The sequence below is a fragment of the Papaver somniferum genome, chromosome 9, assembly GCF_003573695.1.
Source record: "Papaver somniferum cultivar HN1 chromosome 9, ASM357369v1, whole genome shotgun sequence".
NCBI classification, from domain to species: Eukaryota; Viridiplantae; Streptophyta; class Magnoliopsida; order Ranunculales; family Papaveraceae; genus Papaver; species Papaver somniferum.
In genome coordinates, this window is record NC_039366.1 from 198,753,377 (window position 1) to 198,771,555 (window position 18,179).

The following is an 18,179-nucleotide window of genomic DNA, read 5'->3' on the forward strand; positions in this document are numbered from 1 at the left end:
ACTTATACTCTTATCAAAGAGAAGTTGTGATCACTAACCACCTTTCAAGAAGTATCCAAACAAATCAAAGAAGAGTTTAGATATATATGTTGGGAAATCACGAAGTTCTAAGACAAAGAGAACTTTGTGATTTCTATCGATCTTGTTCCTCATCTAAAGTCCGTGAACTTTAATAACCAGCAGAACAAGATTCGGATACAAGAATTATCAGGTAAAAGATAGTCTGACCGGGATTCACAAATCCCTAAGTGAAATATACAAAGTCGTAACTTATGGCAGTTCTGTATAAACACCTAGGTTATAAAGAAATACTTTATCTTTACAACTAGGACGAGATGGCTCCATGGATTGAGAAATCCAGCTGCAAGAGTCTCATGATTTATATATTTTCAAAGCTACAAATAGCTTTGAATTCAATCTTAGTTAGATTGAGATTCAAGTAAACACTTTCTCAGTTCGGATGAAGTTCCTGGCTAAGAGTTCATATAAGCATGTGAAACGTCAGCTTTGAAATTACACAGAAGAATATGCACTGTGGTCCGGATAGTTATGAAACCTTTCACAATGATGGTCCATCACGGCTAAGTAAGTCGTTGAACTTACAAGCACTAAAGGTGTTTAGTAATACTCGAGACTTTAAACAATGATCAAGCAGAAAAGACGAGGGTACCAATATACACCACAATCTTTTATTTATCCACCTCTAAGTCCTCTTACCTAAAGTGATTGTATATGGATAAAGTCGAGACAATACAACAAATCGGTATTCACACTTTGTGTGATTTCTATGGATACGATATCAAGACAATACGACTACCAAAATGTGATACTTGATAATAGGTTCAGACTTAACCAAACTCTATAGGCTATCAAGTGTATCGGAGTTAACGTTTGTGTATTTTACTTTTAATTATAATAAAAAATTATAATTACAGAAATATAAAAGTAAAGACAAAACAAGATTTTGTTAACGAGGAAAACTGCAAATGCATAAAAACCCCGGAACCTAGTCCAGAATTGAATACTCTCATAATTAAGCCGCTATACAAAATATACACCGACTTCGTATAGTTGAGACCGGGTAACTACCTCTAGTTCACTTAGTTTACTCAGTATCCCTGCATTTCCGACTTCAATGAGTGCACACACTGGAATAATTCCTTTGGGTCATATTCCAAACAGTAAAGGAACAACAAATTTGTTTGGTAACAACTCTTTCAATTCTTTCAAGATAAAGATATCTCAAGTCATATGCAAAGGCTCTTCTGTTTAATCTAATAAACTCCTTTCCCTGGTTAGATCAATCTATCCAATAACTACCAATAGTCAAGTTTAGATACTCAATCAAAATAAATCTCAAAGAGAAATATAGTGAATGCCGATCTCACGCAACTAATCGATCGAATAAATCCGATTATAGTTGGATCCCAGCCGATCAAGGTTTGTGCACACCCAAAGATATGAGAACAATCTTCTTCGCCTTCAAATCTTCTTTCATCTTCAATAAACACCTACACAATACCACTTGAATCTCTTATGACCAATCACACATAGAATGGAGTCTGTTAACAATTGATTATCACAATATGTCTTTAGATATATAAACAGTTCTAAAGACCCCGTCGATACTTCGATCTAGTTTGAGTGAGATTATAACAGAAGAGAAGATTCTCCAAAATAAACAAACTAGGATCAATCAAAGTTTCAACAACTGTTAGTCAATCAAATCAATCAAAAACTAATAACAGTGAAATTATCTAGTTTCCCACCAATAGTACTAGTAGAGCTTCTTAATCCCACAGAAGTCTTTAAACGAGCGGTCGTAAGAGATTTCACCTAATTAGGATACTTTCCTCTCCGATTAGACGGATCCATCAGAAACAACAATAATGAAGTTTTCCTGAATCTTAGGATAGTTTGCTACAAATGCAAACTTAGGTATTTATAGACCAAGGATGTTTGGACACCAAGGAATTTCCAAAACTGAAAATATTCTCAAGGTATGCAATGAATAGAAAAATTCGGTTTTCCGAATTCCAACAAATGCTTGTCCAAAATTTCGAAAATCTCTCAATAGAAATCTCCAATTAGTAAATGCACATTACTAATTTTTATTCTCTAGATATATGCATTTAATTGCTGGTAATTAAAGCATATAAACCCAAAAACCTTAATTAAAAGATTCTCAATTTATTTCGACACAAGATCTCCTTAAGTACTAAGGAATATCTTTGAACAATAAATGATAAGAGATATTGTACATACTCAAAGTATGTTGACATCTTTTCATTGTAAATCCTTATTCATATTTACATGGATTTACATTCTTGGAATCGGTTATACCACACTTCCAAACAAGTTTAGAATTGGTTCACCTGTATTCCAAGATTACCATAAGATTGATCAAATCACATACATGGGTTCAATCGGTTCTACTAATTACTAGGATCGGTTATACCTTAATATGGAAATACTTGTGATCGGTCACACAAGTTATCAGGACCGGTTACACCAATTACCAGGATCGGTTACATGAATTACCAGGACCGCTTACCATATACTCATGGTATTTCTTGTGATCGGTCAATCCAGTTACCAGGATCGATTACACTAATTACCAGTACCGGTTACAAATTACAAGGATGGATTGCACAACACTCTGTGATCGGTCACACCAATTACAAATATCGATCATACCATCTCATGGTGATTACTTAGACTCGGTTAAACCAATTAATAAAAACTAGTCATACCAAATCATAAGTCAGACATTTGGATTAGTTATACCAAGATACATAACAAATTTACGACCGGTTCTATCATCTCACACTACCATCTCACACATATTGGTAATCCACATATTTGCAATGAATAGCCGTACCAATAAGCCTAACGATTTCCCTTTCGATTCATAAAATAAGTTCATGAATGTACTTCCTTAAAACAAATGTAAAACGTTGTTTCCTAGGATGAAATCTTCCCCGTAACCCATTCACATAATCATAACGGTATATACAAGATTATGTCGATGTCATATCTATGAAGTTTAAAATATAAGCATTATACTTCGTAGTCTAATTCCCTAATATTATGATAATACAAATATGACCATGTCACATCACTAGAGTATCTTACAATATGTACACTATATGCAGCTTCGCAGTTATGTTTTCAAAACAGCACGACTTGAAAGATATGTTAGGAATGAAACAGTTCAAGTCAATATTATTAACCTCAAGAGGAAGGATGATGTTGTCGTTGTCGTTCGCTTCTTCTTCACATTTTTCAGGTTTTCGGTGTAATACTTGTATGTCTCAACATTACTAGACTTTCTAGTCTAACCTTAACGAAGTTGACTCTAGTATACAATCAAGCGGCTTTATATGAGTTTTTACACACTAAAATATGATAACCAAACTTGACATACCAACGCTTGTTGAGTTCAACCGATCTATGATCTAATAATCTCCATGTTCTTCAATTGTAGTGACAAAACTCTTATTACATATGGATAAACAAATTACATAAGAATTCATTTTTACATACGCTTGATTCCAAGTTTCAACAACACAATGACCTGCATATATTCAATCAATAAATGCAGTTGTTGACATTTGAATAACAAAAGATTATTCTCCCCTTAAAGGTAAGAGCTAGGTAAATATTCAATCCAAACATTTTTGTTATTCCCGTTTTTGTAGTCGAAATACTACAACAACAATATGATATGTTTCTCCCCCTTGGTCTATGTTTTACTCTTTCATTCGATATAACACTTGCACAATTATCCTTTCATTAGTGATTGCAAATCACTTATTTATTCCATATATTTCTCCCAATTTTTGCCACAAAATGACAAAGGTTCGAGCAAATAAAGGACAAACCGAAAGGATCTTACAAATCTAAAAAACTTGTAAACAACCTCTAAGAGTTAAGCACGAAGGTCACACATACCACTTTAGATAACCACTATTAAAACCGAAACTACAGGTAATTTAGTTTTAATATGTTATCAAGGAAATAATTTCCCGAAGCAATTTTCCCTAATATTTTGACAAATCGACTAAGAAACTTAATTCCCTTGTTAAATTGATTTCAAACATACAATCGCTTATTTCGACAAGAAAAAAATAAATATTAGAATTAACTTTATTTCTCACATCAGGCTCTAATTATTCAGACAATAACTTAGAACTTTCTATTTAGATAAGAATACACTAGGTTAGTTAACTAGATTTTCTTGTCAAGGCATTCGATTAGACTTGAATAACCGAATCCTCCAATTTGATAAGTCTAACTAAGATCAGAATTAACTTAATTTCTGTTATCAGGAATCGATTTGGTCTAAACAAATGATCCCATATTTTGTTAATCCATAAAAAATACATACAAACCAAATAAATTGACTTGCACAATTACTTTCGTAACCGGAAGCAATTGAAACAAACATAGATATTATAGCACCACAGTTGCACCGAATTACGTTAAGCAAAAACACTTGATACCCAACAATAAAGAAGATACCAAACAGTAAGCCAAATAAATTGACGCAATTTTTCTTAACCGGAAACAATTGAATCATACACATATGCATCCATACGCAATAATGGAATATCAATTGTACCGAAATTTTGTTAAGAAAAAGAAAAATATATGCAATATAAACAGGGTTTTCTTAAACAGGAAAAAGATTAACTAACAAATTCGTTACCTTAGATTCCGCAGCCTCTTATCCCCAAAAAGATATATCATTAAGCGCAAGTTCGAATAAGAACTCTCCCCCAGTGTGTTATCATCCTCTCGAAAGAACAAAAGAACAACAACAAAATCAACCTTTACCAGAGAAAGGTTGAAACGGTTTTAACTAATGCGTGCCAATAGCAAAAGTTGAAAACCCGAAACACATATGTTATGCTAAACACAATTCATGTAAACACAAATTGATTCAACATATTGTGACTTTTCACATATGAGTTTCAATCGGAACACCTTATGAGCCTTTGATAAATCCTACCAACATGGGCTAGAACTTAATTCCGCTAAATCAAAAATCCACACAAACCATAAGGGTTACATCATATGAGATCGAATATTAAGGTTAATAAAAAACCAAATCAGACATCCCATAAACTGAATACACATAGAAAAAGTATAAGCATTGATTCACATGCTATATAATCCGTAACTATCAGAAAAAAATTATAAAGAAATAATTTTATTCATTAATAATGATAGTTTTATTCAAAATAGATCTTATACAATAACTGAGGCAAATCAAACATTAATGTCTATTTTTCTGATAAGAATCTAATTTTATTTTTTATTCTATGAGCAACTTAATTCTTCAAGAAGATAACCTTGTTACTTAACCAGAATTTCTTGTAGTTGAGATGTTTTCTTGAAGGACTCTGCAAGTACATGTAATTCTGTCTTTGATTGAACACATAGTTGTGTCAAAATCTCAATACACTAATATTTCTTCAGCATATTCTTTCTTTCCTTCTTGCTAAGCCAATCTCTCCTTTTGATCTTCTTCTTAGGCCTGTTAGCATCAAGAGATGGTGCATATTTATTTTTAGAGAAATATTTCAGGTCAAGCACCTTTGCAAGAGAAGACATCGGATCATGACTCATGGCTCGGACAAGGAATGACCAGAGAATGAGAAAGATCTTTTTATATTATTCATACTACCGAAAATATAAGATTCCTATAAATAGGAAAATATTTAAATATGTTTTCAATTACTAGATTTTATTCCCATAATCTACACATAATGTGCCTTGATTTTTGCTTCCTCACACATACAATCGGCACACAGGGTGAGGATGCAATTCTAATACCGGTTAGGTGGTATTAGTATAATATTTTCTCTCATCATGGGATTTAGAACAAACAAAGTGTTCTTGATCTAGTATCGTATGATTTAAAACTCTTCTCTTGTTACCTCGAATTAACAAAGTTTCTTGAGATTGGTCGGAGTTGCATATGCACTTCTTAACAGTCCTTGTTCTTGAGAAAGTTTCACACTTTGTCTTAATTTTCTCTTTACCATTAGATGATTTTTCAACATCAGGAGACATGTCCATTTTTAAAATGGTAACTAATGGAGGAAGAGGAAATCAAATTAACAACTAGTGCAACATTAGTTGTTTCCTCTTCTTCAGAATCATAGGTCTCGTCTAGAGTTACAACTAATGCCTTGCTTCCGTGTATTTCCTAAAATTAGGACAATATTTAGCCATATGACCAAAACTTTTACACTTAAAGCACTGAGGCTGATATTAATCATATTCTTCTTGATCCTTTTTGTTCTTGACATGAACTCGATCATAGGGTCGATAAGATCGATGAATAAAATTTATAAATCTCTTATTTCTCTTCTTTAAGAGATCTCGAAACTGTCTAGTGATTAATGATAATGACTGTTCAATATTATTATCAGAATCTTCTACAATTTCACCAGAATCATTCAGTAATCTATTTTTCTCCATAGGAGCTTTTGGAAATTTTTCAGCATTAAAAACAATTCCTTTAGCTTGAATAGATTGTGATTCATTATCAAAGATCTTTAACTTTCCAAAAATGTGCTTCGTGAAAGAGTTGAAAGATCATTTGCTTCTATGATTGCATGCTTTTTAGATTCGTATCAGATGGCAACGATCTGAGAATTTTGCATACTATATATTTTTCACAAATAGTGTTTCCAAGAGAGAAAGAAGCATTTACTATCTCACAGAGTTTAATATGAAACACTTCAAAAGTATCATCCATTCGAAGGTTTTCCTAATCAGATGTGAGAGTTTGAATTCTAGCTTCCTTTTCTGATGTGTTTCCTTCGAATATGATATGAAGATTATTCCAAGCTTCCTGTGAAGTTTGGCATGTGGATACATGATGTTGTAGATCGCGTCTTACAACATGTATAATGGAATTCAAACCATATGAATTCTGCTTTGTAAAAGCCTTTTTTTCGCCTGAATAGTTCACTAAGCATTTAAACTCAGTTTCTGAAACTTCTATTTTCGGGCGATAATAACCATCAAAGACTAATGAGTAAGTATTAAAGTCTCGTTATTGAAGAAAATATCTTATAGCATATTTCCACCATAGATAGTTTGTTCCGTCAAATCTTGGTGGTACGTTAACTGAAATTGATTCATGTGAACTCGAGTTCATTTCTTATAGTTTGGATGGCACCAAACACAAATTGTTAGATCTTTTCGTGTTTGCATGCTCTGATACCAATTGAAAAGACTACCTAAATACACCATAATATTTTGTTTATCCACCTATAAGTCCTCTTACCGAAAGTGATTATTTATGGACAAAATCGAGACAATACAACAAATCGCTATTCACACTTTGTGTGATTGTATATGGAAACGAGAACGAGACAATACGACTACCAAAGTGTGATATTTGATAATAGATTCAGACTTAACCAAACTATATATGATCACTATCAAGTATATCGGAGTTAACTTTTGTATATTTTACTTTTAATTATAATAAAAAATTATAATTAGGGAAATATAATTGTAAAAGACACAGCAATATTTTGTTAACGAGGAAAACTGCAAGTGCAGAAAAACCTCAGGACTTAGTCCAGAATTGAATTCTCTCATAATTAAGTCGCTATACAAAATATAAACCAACTTCGTATATTCGAGACCAAGCAACTACCCCTAGTTCACTTAGTTTCCTCGGTATCCCTGCGCTACCTACTTCAATGAGTGCACGCACTGGAACAATTCCTTTGGACAGTAAAGGAACAACAAATCTGGTTGGTAACATCTCTTTCGATTGTTTCAAGATAAAGATATCTCAAGTCATATGTAAAAGCGGGGGTCTAACAACCACATCCAATATTTCGTTTAGGAAATCTGTATGGACTAACTCTAATATGTTTCCAAGAGAATCAACTACACATTCAGACTCAATCAAGGAAAATACATCCAAGAGTTATATCTCAATTTCTCAAATCAATCTGCAATCGAACAGATAGAAATCAGTGAGCCGGATTAATATGAGAAATAACTTGAACGGTACCAAAGACCAATGTTCAAGTGTCAATCAATTTATATCAACAACCAAAGGTATGTTTATCTAATTGATTGAACTACGCACAACTTGTGATATTTCAATTATATACAAAATATAATACGGAAAAGAAATAACACAGACACCAGAAGTTTTGTTAACGAGGAAACTGCAGATGCATAAAAACCCCGGGACCTAGTCCAGTTTTGAACATCATACCGTATTAAACCGCTACAGACTCTAGCCTACTACAAGTTAACTTCAGACTGGAATGTAGTTGAGCCCCAACCAATCTCACACTGATCAAGGTACAGTCGTGTTCCTTATGTCTTTGAATCCCAAAAGGACTCTATGCACTTGATTCCCTTAGCTGATCTCACTCAAAACTAAGAGTTGCTACGACCCAAAGTCGAAGACTTGATAAAAAAATCTGTCTCACACAAAAAATGTATTGAATAGATAAATCTGTCTCCCACAGAAATTCTACGAGTTTTTGTTCTGTCTTTTGATAAATCAAGGTGAACAGGAACCAATTGATAATCCAGACTTATATTCCCGAAGAAAAGCCTAAAAATATCAATCACCTCACAATAACCTAACCATATGGTAGTCGAACAAGTTATTGAGGAATCACAAAGAATGAGACGAAGACCTTTGTGATTACTTTTTATATCTTACCTATCGGAGATAAATCTTGAGAAAATCTTAGAGAAGATAGTACTCAATACGATAGAACAAAGGAAGACCAGAACACGCAACTACATAGAACATAGTTGGGTCTGGCTTCAGAATCCCAATGAAATCTTTAAGTCTTTAACCTATAATGGTTTTAGGAAAAACCTAGGTTAAAGGAGAATCAAATCTAGTCGCAACTAGTATCACACAAGAGGTGCGGGGATTAGGTTTCCCAGTTACTAGAGTTCTCCCTTATATAGTCTTCAAATCAGGGTTTGCAATCAATGTTACCTTGGTAACAAAGCATTTAATATTCACCATTAGATGAAAAACTGATTGGATTCAAGCTAATATCTTTCAACCGTTAGATTTTTATTAGCTTGTTACACACAAAATGAAATGTACCTACATTTAGATATAGGTAACCGTACCTAAATTTGTATACGTATTTGGTTCAACAATAGTTAACCGAAGTTAGCTATATGAACACTTTCATATCAACCTTGTTCATCTTCATCACAACTAGTTCAAACGACTCAATAGAGTTGTGCAATTGTTTATATTTTCATAGAAGTATACAAGACACAATTGAAGCAAAATCGGTTTTGATTGACTTGAATCAATTTATGAACATTATAGCCACGGTTTGCAAAGAATGCATTCCTTATTATATAAATATATTTGTTCATGAGTATGTAAACATACATGACCGATTTTAGAACTTAACCCACTCAGGTATGCAAATGTGTACGCATACCTAAGTTCCCGGAATTGGTCTTGTTCGCCAGTATACAAACGGGTACACATACTGTCGTTCCTGACCGAACTTAGATGAAATCAGTACGCATAAATTCCTGGACTTGGAATACACCTATGAAAGTACGCATACTATGCTCATTCCAATCAAAGGTTAATTGTTCTAAACTCCCATTTTAATCATTGAAACATTCTTGGAAGACGGGAATAGCAGTCTCACACAAACTATTAACTTCAAAGCAATTTTCAAGTGATCAAATGATCAATACGAAACATTCCGAGTCTACATCAAATGATTGTCTCACACAAATCATGTAAGATGTTACCAGGCAATTTCACATGATCATCTTTTGACTTTCGTCAAGAATAAAAGATGAACTTGGTTAAAGCGAAAGCTTACCAACACATATTTCGAGAAATATGTAAGCGAGTTAAACTCAGCCAGAAATATCAAATGTGTATAAAATAACCTGGCGTTTTTAGGGGCCACCCCAAAGGATTTAGGGGCCATCAATTTATACCCAGCCAAAGACTCTAGTTAAGGGGTACCCTATATGATATTGAAGTTACATAAATGCCCTTATGGTAAAACTGTATAAAAACCAAATCAAAAACAATTCTACTCATTTCAACTCTTCTTCTTCCAGTTTCCTATTATCTTCCGATTGTGGAAGAAAAAAAAAATTGCGCTCCAAAGTCAAATGGCCCCAATTAGGTAAGAATCTATCATTTTTGGGGTTTATTTCGCTTTAATTCGACGAATCGAGAAAAAATAATTCTAGGGTTTTCGGTTATTTATCCAGATTCGGGCGATATTCATGCTCCTTTACTTCCGAATGTAGTCGTGTTCTTCATTTCTCAAGAACATCGACAGTATTCGGGAGAAATATTTGATGGTTATCGGCCGAATATTGTTGGTCATATCTTCCTGGATACAAACTGGTAATAATCGGTAGTTTAATGAATTTTTTGGCTCCCGAATATATTTAAGTAGACACACAGTATTCGGAAGTACACTCACTACCGAATATATATATATATATATATATATTGAAAAAATCTCAAAATTTCTGATATAGGAAAAATCCCATTTTGGGGTCAGTATTTATTCGGAAGACAATATAATGTTATATACTTCCGATTATTTCAATTTCAAAATTTGAAAAGTATAAGTTTTTCCCAAATTCTGATTTTTGGGCCATCGTACATTCGGGACTTTACAAAACAATTATCCTCCGAATATAGCAAGTTCAAAACAAACCACGCCTTGGCTCTAGGTGGTTCCAAGGGCCAATATAGAATGTTAGACATCCCATATTCGGAAGTTTGGGTAACTAATTATACTTCCGATTATTTCAATTTCAAAATTTGAAAAGTATAAGTTTTTCCCAAATTCTGATTTTTGGGCCATCGTACATTAGGGACTTTACAAAACAATTATCCTCCGAATATAGCAAGTTCAAAACAAACCACGCCTTGGCTCTAGGTGGTTCCAAGGGCCAATATAGAATGTTAGACAGCCCATATTCGGAAGTTTGGGTAACTAATTATACTTCCGATTATTTCAATTTCAAAATTTGAAAAGTATAAGTTTTTCCCAAATTCTGATTTTTGGGCCATCGTACATTCGGGACTTTACAAAACAATTATCCTCCGAATATAGCAAGTTCAAAACAAACCACGCCTTGGCTCTAGGTGGTTCCAAGGGCCAATATAGAATGTTAGAAAGCCCATATTCGGAAGTTTGGGTAACTAATTATCCTTCCGATTATTTCAATTTCAAAATTTGAAAAGTATAAGTTTTTCCCAAATTCTGATTTTTGGGCCATCGTACATTCGGGACTTTACAAAACAATTATCCTCCGAATACAGCAAGTTCAAAACAAACCACGCCTTGGCTCTAGGTGGTTCCAAGGGCCAATATAGAATGTTAGACAGCCCATATTCGAAAGTTTGGGTATCTAATTATCCTTCCGATTATTTTAATTTCAAAATTTGAAAAGTATAAGTTTTTCCCAAATTCTGATTTTTGGGCCATCGTACATTCTGGACTTTACAAAACAATTATCCTCCGAATATAGCAAGTTCAAAACAAACCACGCCTTGGCTCTAGGTGGTTCAGAGGGCCAATATAGAATGTTAGACAGCCCATATTCGAAAGTTTGGGTAACTAATTATCCTTCCGATTATTTCAATTTCAAAATTTGAAAAGTATAAGTTTTTCCCAAATTCTGATTTTTGGGCCATCGTACATTCGGGACTTTACAAAACAATTATCCTCCGAATATAGCAAGTTCAAAACAAACCACGCCTTGGCTCTAGGTGGTTCCAAGGGCCAATATAGAATGTTAGACAGCCCATATTCGGAAGTTTGGGTAACTAATCATACTTCCGATTATTTCAATTTCAAAATTTGAAAAGTATAAGTTTTTCCCAAATTCTGATTTTTGGGCCATCGTACATTCGGAACTTTACAAAACAATTATCCTCCGAATATAGCAAGTTCAAAACAAACCACGCCTTGGCTCTAGGTGGTTCCAAGGGCCAATATAGAATGTTAGACAGCCCATATTCGGAAGTTTGGGTAACTAATTATACTTCCGATTATTTCAATTTCAAAATTTGAAAATTATAAGTTTTTCCCAAATTCTGATTTTTGGGCCATCGTACATTCGGGACTTTACAAAACAATTATCCTCCGAATATAGCAAGTTCAAAACAAACCACGCCTTGGCTCTAGGTGGTTCCAAGGGCCAATATAGAATGTTAGACAGCCCATATTCGGAAGTTTGGATAACTAATTATACTTCCGGTTATTTCAATTTCAAAATTTGAAAAGTATAAGTTTTTCCCAAATTCTGATTTTTGGGCCATCGTACATTCGGGACTTTACAAAACAATTATCCTCCGAATATAGCAAGTTCAAAACAAACCACGCCTTGGCTCTAGGTGGTTCCAAGGCCAATATAGAATGTTAGACAGCCCATATTCGGAAGTTTGGGTAACTAATTATACTTCCGATTATTTTAATTTCAAATTTGAAAATTATAAGTTTTTCCCAAATTCTGATTTTTGGGCCATCGTACATTCGGGACTTTACAAAACAATTATCCTCCGAATATAGCAAGTTCAAAACAAACCACGCCTTGGCTCTAGGTGGTTCCAAGGGCCAATATAGAATGTTAGACATCCCATATTCGGAAGTTTGGGTAACTAATTATACTTCCGATTATTTCAATTTCAAAATTTGAAAAGTATAAGTTTTCCCAAATTCTGATTTTTGGGCCATCGTACATTCGGGACTTTACAAAACAATTATTCTCCGAATATAGCAAGTTCAAAACAAACCACGCCTTGGCTCTAGGTGGTTCCAAGGGCCAATATAGAATGTTAGACAACCCATATTCGGAAGTTTGGGTAACTAATTATACTTCCGATTATTTCAATTTCAAAATTTGAAAAGTATAAGTTTTTCCCAAATTCTGATTTTTGGGCCATCGTACATTCGGGCCTTTACAAAACAATTATCCTCCGAATATAACAAGTTCAAAACAAACCACGCCTTGGCTCTAGGTGGTTCCAAGGGCCAATATAGAATGTTAGACAACCCATATTCGGAAGTTTGGGTAACTAATTATACTTCCGATTATTTCAATTTCAAAATTTGAAAAGTATAAGTTTTTCCCAAATTCTGATTTTTGGGCCATCGTACATTAGGGACTTTACAAAACAATTATCCTCCGAATATAGCAAGTTCAAAACAAACCACGCCTTGGCTCTAGGTGGTTCCAAGGGCCAATATAGAATGTTAGACAGCCCATATTCGGAAGTTTGGGTAACTAATTATACTTCCGATTATTTCAATTTCAAAATTTGAAAAGTATAAGTTTTTCCCAAATTCTGATTTTTGGGCCATCGTACATTCGGGACTTTACAAAACAATTATCCTCCGAATAATATAGTCGTGTTTAGAAATACCAACTTAATCGGTAGGTAAGAATTTAAGTTTTCCACCGAATGTCTTATTCGGAGGTAATACGTATATCGTTAACAACCGATTGTAGTGCACCAATGATACGAAACCTCAACGGCCATATTTTCAGAAACCTCAACGGCCATATTTTCAGAAACCTCAACGGCCATATTTTCAAAAATTAGATCCGTTGGAACTCTAATCTATATAAGGAGGGTAACCCCTCTCAGTTATTATTGAGTAACAAATCTGAATGAAAAACCTTTTCAATGGCAAGTCCATCATCAATCGACAACATACTTCGAAGATGCAAGCGAACAACTACATCAATTGCAGCAAGGGAAGAAGAAATACAAAAAAGGAACAAACAACCCAAAAAAATTAAACCATCGTTAGTGGCAACGGAGGAGGAGGAAGAGGAAATCAAGGCTAAGAAGCGAGGTCAAGAACAATTCCATCATAGAGAAAGATTAAAACAAGTTGAGGAAGAGACCGAATGGATAAAAAATTATTACATTGTGAAAGATCTACCCAAAGAACAGCAGGACGATCGTATATTTTGGATTAACGTTTCATTGGGTCCTTTTGTTGGTAAGTACAAGAAGCCACGCCACAATTATGAACCATCCCATGTTTCTTCAAGGGTGCACCATGTTATAAAATTGTGCACCGAGTACAACCGTATTCTTGCTAGGCACAGAGACGACAGGTTTGCGGCACAAGATGCTTATTCCAAGTGTAGAGGAGAGTCGTTTCTACATTTCGAAGCCGCGTTGATTGTTGCATCTCGGACTGGGAGAAAAGAATAACATGTGATGTTTGATAAAAGTAGCATCTATCAACAAAATTTGATGAAAGCATTGAGCCAATTGGATCATTTCGGTATGTGCCAAGAAAATACGAACCACTATACCATCCTTTTCTTCCCTTCTCAAGGTGTAGCCGTGTAACTCCGCTAACCACTCCGATTGTTGCATGACCGTTCTACCATCCCAATCAGTCCTTTTGGTCGTAGCTAGGGACGACTTAATTGTAGACAAAGAAGACAAGTTGTCGGGATCGTCCGCCTTTATTTTACTTAAGATCGCACTCGCTTTTTGGATCCGCATAGACCTCACCGTCTGCATTTGATGTGGTTTTAACTTGGCAACCATTACATGTCCAATTAAATCCAACGGATCATCATGGTTGTGACAACCGTTATCAACTTTATACATTTTATACTCTTTACCTTTAATACCATCGGGCTTATAGAAGACAATCTTAAATGGGCATCCTATCTTCTTGGTATTGCTTCGGTATTTCCTATTCGTCTTCCGTATGTACTTACTATTCTTTCCCTCGTGACTCTTTCGCGTCCCACCTCGCTCACAAATCATTTAAAATCGAGTGTCACAAACATGATTATTTTGAACTACCACGCACATGTTATCTTTTGCCTTGTTCATAAGCCATTCCTTTGCCTCCTTCTTAATTCCAAATGTCTAAACGTGTATAAAACAAAACAAATATAATAAGCATAACCATTTAACATATAAATTTTGAAAAAAAGAAAAAAGTAGTAATGAGTATACCAAATCGTTTGCATAGTATAGGGAAGTGTCGGGCCTCAAATAGAAGTCATCAACAAACTCTTCAACGGCCTGCATATGAAAGAAACAAATTATTATACAATAATCGGAGGTTATTAAATAAGTCCAACTTCCGAATATTCTATATTCGGAATCCTGTCGGTTACCCAAAACACCCGATCTATGCAAATGAATGTACACAGTTTACTGAGTGAAAAAAATGATATAATCGGAGGTCATTAAATAAGTCAAACTTTCTAATACTTTATATTCGGAATCCTATCGGTTACCCAAAACACCCGATTTATGCAAATGAATGTACACAGTTTACTGAGTGCAAAAAATGATATAATCGGAAGCTAAAATATATAGTAAACCAGCCGAATATAAATAACCGGGAGATAACTTTAATCGATAAACATCCGATTTTCAAGTTTTCAGAAATTTTATTTTGAGGCCACTGTTATATTCGGCAGTTAAATAATGTTAAACTATTACCGATTGTAAAGGATATGAATACTGAGTTTTGAAATTTTTTGTGGAATTCGTTTTTGGGGCCATTCGGAGGTAAATAACTCTACATAACTACCGAATGCATATTTTTTTGGAAAAACAGTTTGGGGTTTTTTCTCATATTCGGCAGTAAACTACTATCTTGGAACTACCGAATATACATATTTGGTACTCAGTGTGTTATATTCGTAAGTTTATTCGAGAAATTATCTACCGAATCTGGGTAGTTCATGGCATTCAATGCATGCAATAATCGGTTTTCTTGTTTACAAAAGCACACAAATGCATGCAAATCGAGTATTTGAGTTTCTTAACACAATACCTGTGTTTTACATGCATCGTTAGCTTCAATATCAGGTGATTCTCCATTTTCTTCCATGAAAGGGTCGTCTAGGTTTTCCTCTCCACAAAAGTTTGGATCATTCAACATATACCCCAAATCGTCTTCTCTAAACAGTCGTGAACCCTCAACATTTTGTTCTTCGTCATGATTCTCACCTTCTTCTTCATATCCATCCATTTTTGTAGTGAAAAAAATGGTTTTTCCCTTTTTTCCTTCAACCTCTTCTCTATAACTCTAATAACTCACAAATGCAAAAGAAATGAAAAAATGAAACAAAAATCATTCTAATACTGCACCGACAACAATCAGAAGTCTGGGAAATATTTTGGCTTCCGATTGAAATCGGAGGATAACAATGTTATCATATCCTCCGAATATATAAGGGTAATTTCTCCATTACGAATTACGCGAGATAAGGGCTGGCTACATTTTGGGTGACCTTTTTTGTTTTATTGTTGGCCCCTAAATCCTTTCGAGTGGCCCCTAAAAACGCGAGGTAAAATAAAGTCTATATAACTATACGACTTTTTGTATCAATAGGAGATAGAATAGAAATAGACGTGTTCAAGTATCCACATACCTTTTGTTGATGAAGTTCCACAAGATCCATTTAGTAGTTCTTCGTCTTCAATCGATGAACGTCGTGAAGTCTAAAGCTCAACTACACATTCTATCATAATCCGAGACACAACTATAAGTAGACTAAAAATCAATACTTATAGTTTTGACAACTAAACTTGACAAACAAGATTGAGATAGTTCGACCGAGCAGGTGCAAATATCGATCATACCATCTCATGGTGATTACTTAGGATCGGTTACACCAATTAATAAAAAATAGTCATACCAAATGATAAGTCAGGCATTGTGATTAGTTATACGAAGATACATAACAAAGTTACAATCGGTTTTACCATCTCACACATATTGGTAATCGAAAGATTTGCAATGAATAGCCGTACCAATAAGCTTAACGATTTCCCTTTCGATTTATAAAACAAGTTCATGAATGTACTTCCTTTAAACAAATATAAAACATTGTTCCCTAGAATGAAATATTCACCATAACTCATTCACATAATCATAAAAGTATATACAAGATTATGTCGATGTCATATCTATGAGGTTCAAAAGATAAGCGTTATACTTCGTAGTCTAATTCCCTAATACTATGATCATACAAATATGACCATGTCACATCACTAGAGTATCATACAATATGTACAGTATATACAGCTTCGCAGTTATGTTTTCAATATAACACGACTTGAAAGATACGTTAGAAATGAAACAGTTCAAGTCAATATTACTAACCTCAAGAGAAAGGATGATGTTGTCGTTGTAATTCACTTATTCTTCACATTCTTCAGATCTTCGAAGTAATACTTGTATGTCTCAACATTCCTAGACTTTCTAGTCTAACCTAAACCAAGTTGACTCTAGTATACAATCAAGCGACTTTAGATGAGTTTTGACACACTAAAATATGACCACCAAACTTGACATACCAATGCTTGGTGAGTTCAACCGAGCCATAACACAAGCGTTGCATGGTTTTGTGAATAAAGTTCTCTCAGAAGTGCCTATGAGAGTTGTAGCAAAAGCGAACATAGTCAAACAAGATAATTCTTGTCATCTTGAGCTTCTCCTATCTGGAACCGGATAAGTATGCAAACCGGGAATGCATACCTCTTGGAAGTTCGCGAAGTCAGGCTCAAAGGGTATGCAAATAGGGTTTGCAAACCTCTGGAAGTTCCCGAACTCATATGTAAAGGGTATGGAAACCGTGTTTGCAAACCTCTACAGTTCGTGGAATTCAGATCGACTAGGTATTGGGTATATATGCGTACCTTGCTCTAAGTAGTTCTGAAATTCCCTCATTTTTAAATTTGAATCCCCAATAATCTTCGACAGTATGCACTCAATTTCCAAATGATTAACTTGAACAAAAATATTTTGTGAACAGTAGATTCTTTTAACTAAGAATAGAGACTTTACTGCTGGTCATAGAGCCTTATATCCTTTTAATATATACTCTACCGCTACACTTTTTCCCATAGTGGCGCGACGAGTTTGCCAGGCCACCTAGCATGAAAAGATCCATAAGCTAGCACACCATTGTACCATACAAACACTGCCCAAGTTTCTGCATCTCACCGGTGCACAGCTAGAAAATGTATTTCAGACACATAACACATTGATACAGGCGATTTTGTCTTAATCTCAAAAAAAATATTAAGAGAAGTCCTTAGCCAAGGAAGAATAAATCTACCCAACAACAACAATCTAATCTCTTATGGTGGGGGT